Source organism: Macadamia integrifolia, chromosome 14 (assembly GCF_013358625.1).
Source record: "Macadamia integrifolia cultivar HAES 741 chromosome 14, SCU_Mint_v3, whole genome shotgun sequence".
Lineage (NCBI taxonomy): Eukaryota > Viridiplantae > Streptophyta > Magnoliopsida > Proteales > Proteaceae > Macadamia > Macadamia integrifolia.
The window spans coordinates 14,400,814-14,407,156 of record NC_056570.1 but is presented as its reverse complement, the minus strand read 5'-3'; the positions used below and the strand labels follow the sequence as shown (position 1 = coordinate 14,407,156).

Here is a 6,343-nt window from a genome sequence, read left to right as displayed (position 1 = left end):
TGCTTTCCTTTTTTTTTTTCTTTTTCTTCTCTTCTTGCTTCCACGATTTTGCTTGCTTCTAACTTGATGTGGAAATCCCCTCCATGCCCTTAGTGCTTTAAGTGAGTGAAAAGCAGGAAATTTTCAACAAAATCTTCTAAAAGAAACAACCATAAGATTCGAACTTGAGACCTCTTGGTGAGCAAGAGAATTTTGTACACCATAGCTCACCAACTAAGCTAGGTAGTTGTTGTTACCAAAAACAAATCTTTAATCACTTAAAGATGTGGTCCATCGATCCTTGTTGGCATTTGGAGTATTCCTTGTACCTCTGGGACAATTGCAAACGGGCTGGTTCTGCATCTCGGTTCAGTTCTGATCCCTTATTCTTTTTCTGACCCGAAAAAGAATAATCATTTGTACGGGTGACCAAACGAATGTGTACTTTTAATTGAACACGTCCATCTTGCTCAGAATTTCGTCCTCTTCGCAACCATGGAAAGAAATAGGACCTCTTTACGTGTAAAATTGAAGATATAGCCCCCGATAGTCCTTAAGGCCTTGAAAATATAAAACCTGCAAAAAGAGAGTAAAACCCAAGGTAGCTCCATTCTAAATATGTAAAATGCATGTTTTACTACCCTAGATTTCACACATAAATGTGCTCATCAGAATTCCCCCACACTTAGACTTTGCTAGTCCTCGAGCAAAACAAAAAGAAAAAGAATAAAGATAAAAAAAAACCTAACTCACTTTCGTAGGAATCACGGTTGCACTTAGCATGTGCAACAAGCCTTTAAACCCCTAGGTCACCCCTAGTGGACGAGTTGTGTCTCGTGGGTGTTTGCAGTGAATATACACCCAAAATTCAGAATAAACAAATCCCAACTTTGGCTAAAGGTAAGGCTCATACCGATCCGGAGCAAAGATAATTTCTCTTACAAGGGACCCCCACACTTGAACTTTTATTACCCTTTATCAATTCCAGGCACTAGCATATTTCTTAATTTGGAACTCACCTCATCTCTTCCAAAACATCCTTATCTTAAGGCAAAACCACTTGTGAAGAAATAGGGAACCAATGACTAAGGCGTTGGAGTGTTTTTGACCAAACATGTTACCAAGCAATAATGACATTTGCACATTTTTTTTCTCTTTTTTTTTTGCTTAATAAACTCTATTCTACTCCACTACTTTTGGCTTGAATGACATGGTGGAGCAAACACCAGACACCCAAGTTACTATGTAGCTTCGCTTTTTTCATATGTCCACAAAGGCAGTGATGCTAGAGTTACTTCAGAAGTTTCCTCCCAAGGAATTTCGATCAAGACACCACGCTTCCTGAGGCGCAATGCTCTGTCTAGTTCCAAAGGAATCAACTCTTATTCTTCTTTATACCACATTTCTCAATTCATTTAAAATTGTGCATTTGTCAACCCATGCCAAATTAAAAAAGGTCTCAACTCCAAATCAAAAGTACAAGGAACCCACAGACTTACATATTGTCCATCACCATAAAAACAGGGTCTCTTATTTTTCAAAAGAAAGTCCCATCTCAAGACACATGCTTGTTTCTTTCTTCTCAACAGGGTTTTTATACGTTCAAAATGGGTACCTTAATCAAAAATTTAAATTTTATTTTCATACATCAAGCAACCGAATGGTATGATCATTAGCCAAAAACCAAAGTAGGACTTCATCCTTAGCAAGCTCAAAAATAAAAAGAAAAACAAACAAAACAAAGTGAAAAAAAAAAAATAAAAACTGGTTTCCCTCCCCCACACTTAAGTCATGCAATGTCCTCAATGCATGGAAAAAAAATTAAAAGCAAAGACAATGCAAGGGGGTCATACCTGATTAAAAAGTTAATCATCAGTGTAAAGAGGTTCATGGAGATCCATGACCTCTTCACTACTAGTAGTAGGAAACTCGAGGAACGGTTTCAAACGCTGACCATTAACCTTCGAAATTACCCCTGTTCGTGGATTTAAAATCTCCACAGCCCCATGGGGATATACATTATGAACAATAAATGGGCCATCCCATCGGGATCTAAGCTTACCAGGAAAAAGATGCAATCGAGAGTTGTACAATAAGACCTTATCACCAATTGCAAAAGATTTACGCAGAATGTGTTTATCATGGAAAGCTTTGGTCTTTTCCTTGTAAATTCTAGAACTTTCATATGCTTCATTCCTAAGTTCCTCCAGCTCAGATAGTTGGAGCCTACGATGAATTCCCGCATCAGACAAATCAAAGTTAAGCTTCTTAATGGCCCAAAAGGCCTTATGCTCCAACTCAACTGGTAAGTGACAAGCTTTTCCATACACCAAACGGTAGGGAGACTGACCAAGGTCGGTCTTGAATGCAGTCCGATGGGCCCACAAGGCATCAATGAGCCTAAGGGACCAATCCTTACGGTTGGGATTAACAGTTTTCTCCAAGATTTGTTTGATCTGCCTATTAGACACCTCCACTTGGCCACTAGTTTGAGGGTGATAAGGGGTAGATAACTTATGGGTGATCCCATACTTTTTCATTAAGGCCTCAAAAGGTCGATTACAAAAATGAGTACCCCTATCACTAATTATTGCACGTGGTGCACAAAATCGGGAAAAAATGTTTTCTTTGAGAAACTGGACCACCACTTTGTGGTCATTAGTTTTACAAGGTATGGCCTCTATCCATTTAGAAACATAATCAACGACCAAAAGTATGTACAAATTCCCAAAGGAATTAGGGAATGGTCCCATAAAATCGATGCCCCATACATCAAAGATCTCAACTACCAAAATAGGGTTGAGGGGCATCATGTTCCTTTTATTGATACGGCCAAAAGACTGGCAGGCGGGGCAAGCCTTGCAAAAATCAAAAGCATCTCTAAAAAGAGTGGGCCAATAAAATCCGCATTGGAGAACCTTTGCGGCAGTCTTCTTAGGTCCAAAGTGTCCACCACATGCATGATCATGACAAAAAGAGAGAATGGAATGTTGCTCATGATCAGGAACACATCGTCGGATAATCTGATCTGGACATATCTTAAACAAATAAGGATCATCCCAGAAAAAGTGTTTAACTTGGGAATGAAACCTATACTTATCTTGGGTGGAAATATCCATCAAGAAAGCAATAGTATTCATGTCCAGCTAACCTCTCTAACATCTGGTCAATGAATGGCAATGGGAAGTGGTCCTTCCAGGTTGCCGCATTTAACTTCCTGTAATCAATGCACACACACCATCCTGTTTGGACATGGGTAGGGATCAACTCATTATTGGCATTAGGAACTACAGTCACACCAGACTTCTTAGGCACTACATGAACTGGGCTTACCCATTGGCTGTCAGAAATAGGATAAATTATTCCATGATCCAAGCACTTTAGGATCTCTTTCTTAATAGCTTCCATCATCACTGGGTTAGCTCTTCTTTGGGGTTCCGTGGATGGTTTGGAATCCTCCATAAGATGTATATGATGTTGCACAATGGAAGGGCTTATACCCTTGATATCAGCCATGGTCCAACCTAGGGCTTCCTTATTATCTTTTAACACTTTAAGTAACTCCTCTTCCTGGCTAGAAGTCAAATTTGAAGAAATTATTACAGGAAGAGTCTGGTCAGGTCCTAGGAAAGCATATCTCAAATTAGATGGCAACTCCTTAAGATCTAGCTTAGGGGGCTCAACTATGGAAGGTTTGGGAATGGAATTGGAAAGGGGTCCTAAGGGCTCCACAAGTGTGTGAAGACTCAAGACTTCAGAAAAGAAATTTTCACTATCATCATCCAACTCATCCATACACTCTTGGAATTCTGAATCAAAATCAATATCAAAGTTGGTAACTAAATCATCAGAGAAATCCAAAAAATCCTCAAGCATATTGATCTCTTCTTCCATATGTGGTTGCTTGCCAATCCTAAACATGTTAAACTCAACAGTTTGGTTACCAAAAGATAATCTTAGGAAACCATTTCGGCAATTGATTAATGCATTACTGGTAGCCAAGAATGGTCTTCCTAGAATTATTGGGATCTCATCCTTGGTTGAGAAGGGCTTAGTATCTAACACAATGAAATCAACAGGGAAAATAAATTCCCCCACCTTTAGTAAGACATCCTCAACCATCCCTTTAGGAATCTTAACAGACCTATCTGCCAATTGAAGAGTAGTTCCAGTGGCTTTCAATTCTCCCAATCCTAGTTGCTTGTACACATGGTAAGGTAAAAGATTCACACTTGCGCCAAGGTCAAGTAAGGCATGCTCAATATAGGTGTTGCCTATGACACAAGATATGGGAGGGCTCCCTGGATCCTTATACTTGACTGCTACAGGCTGAGTAATTATGGAACTAATGTTACCTGCCAAGAACGCCTTTTTGGGCACACTAGTGATACGTTTGTGAGTACACAAATCTTTCAGTACCTTTGCATAGGCGGGGATCTGGGATATGGCATCCAAAAGAGGGATGTTTACTTCTACCTTTTTGAAGACTTCTAAAATTTTGTCCATGGAAGCAGTCTTCTTTTTGTTTACCAAGCGATTAGGAAATGGGACAGGATGAACATAAGGACTGTTAGGGATTTGCCCCTGTTCAGAAGAATCATTTTTGGTTTCCTCAACCAAATCATCTTTAGTTTCAGAAAAATCTTTAGGTTCATCAGACGAACCTGGAACAAGAGGCACATTTGTGTCCTCAACTGAAGAAGAGTTAACAGGAGTAATAGACGGGGAAGATTTAGGAACGCTCTGTAGGTACTCTCTACCACTCCTAAGGGCATAAACAACATTACATTGGTTAGAGGGCCCTTGTTGAGTCTGACCTTGTACTATATTCAGTGGTGCATTATTTGGTCCTTGTGAACTAACAGGTTGATGATGCCTAGGGTTAGGCTCTGGTTGACTGGGTAAAGTTCCCTTCTCCCTCTCACGCATAATTGAGACAACTTGAGTAAGTTCTCTCGTAAGATTTTGATGGCTTGTTATGAGAAGGGCCATATTTTTTTCCAAGTCACTAATTCTACTTGCCTCTCCAGTGTTAGTAAACCCAGGGGGTTGCTGATAAGATGATAGGAGAGGGGCCCTAGGAAAACTCGCCTGAGGTCCTACATTTGACCTAGGAAAAGTATTTTGAGAAAAAGATTGTTGTGCAAAGGGAGGCCTTTGGGGTCCAGGTTGACCTTGATTATAGAAATTGGAAGGTCCTGCTTGGTTGCCCTGATTCCAAGAGAAATTTGGGTGATTTCTCCATCCTGGATTGTATGTGTTACTATATGGATTATTCTAGTATAAGGCATTAACACTATCATTAGAAGTGCCCCCAGAGGTGTTGGGGCATTCTTCCATGACATGTCCAGGGGATTGGCACCAAGCACAAATCTTAACCAAATTGACTGATGATGGCTCTCTAGGAACAATAGCCTCAATCCTCTTGATTAGGCTATCCAAATGGGCTTCCTTGGCTACTATCCCATCCACAAAATATCCTTTTTCTTCTATGATTCTTTCACTCTCTTGGGTTGATTCCCACTCACGGGTTTTGTCAGCTAAGTCAAGTAAAAATTCCCATGCCTTTCCTTCATCTGTAAAGGATGTGAATCCCTCAAGGCACACAGATTCTATCATTTGTTTAGTTGGATAATCAATACCCTCATAAATTATTTGACATAAATGCCATAGGTCTAGGCCATGGTGAGGGGCATTCTTAGAGTAGATCCTTGAATCTCTCCATAAGTTTGGAAAATGACTCACTAGACTTTTGCCTAAACTGAAGGATATCACTTCTAAGCTTATTAGTCTCGTGAGTTGAGAAAAACTTCTTAAGGAAGACAACTGTGGACTATTCCCATGAAGTTATGGAATTTGTGGGTAATCCATACAACCACTTCTTAGCTTGGTCTTTCAATGCAAAAGTGATAAACCTAAGCTTAACAGCATCATCAGAAAGCTGTTGGATCTTAATTAGAACACATACCTCTTCAAATTCCCTTAGAAATAGGTATGCATCCTCAGAGGTCAACTCATGGAAGTGGGGCAACATAGTGATGTATTGAGATTTGAGTTTAAAATTATTGCCCTAGGCTTGTGGTAGAACTATACAGGAAGGTTGGGCTGTTCTAGCAGGGTAGAACCTATCTTTCAGAGATTTAGGTGAAGGGTTTTGCTGTTGGTCTCCCATATTGAAGGGTTTTAAAGAGAGCAAACGTATAGGGTCACTACTTTTAGATCTCTTCTTTCTAACCGATTCTTAGTATTACGTACCCACTTAACACTCATGCAACAGAAAACTACCCACAACTAAAGTAAGGCAAGCACAAAAGAATGGATAGCAAAACTTTTTGATGATTTTTTTGATTTTTTTTTTTGCTTT

At 39.8% G+C, this 6,343-nt stretch overlaps 1 non-coding gene across 1 annotated transcript; it reads left to right on the top strand.

The window, feature by feature from the left end:
• Positions 1-5,656: 5,656 nt before the first annotated feature.
• On the top strand, positions 5,657-5,764 carry LOC122062192. The gene has a single exon (XR_006134821.1). It is a non-coding gene; the product is annotated as a small nucleolar RNA R71 (small nucleolar RNA).
• Positions 5,765-6,343: the final 579 nt, after the last annotated feature.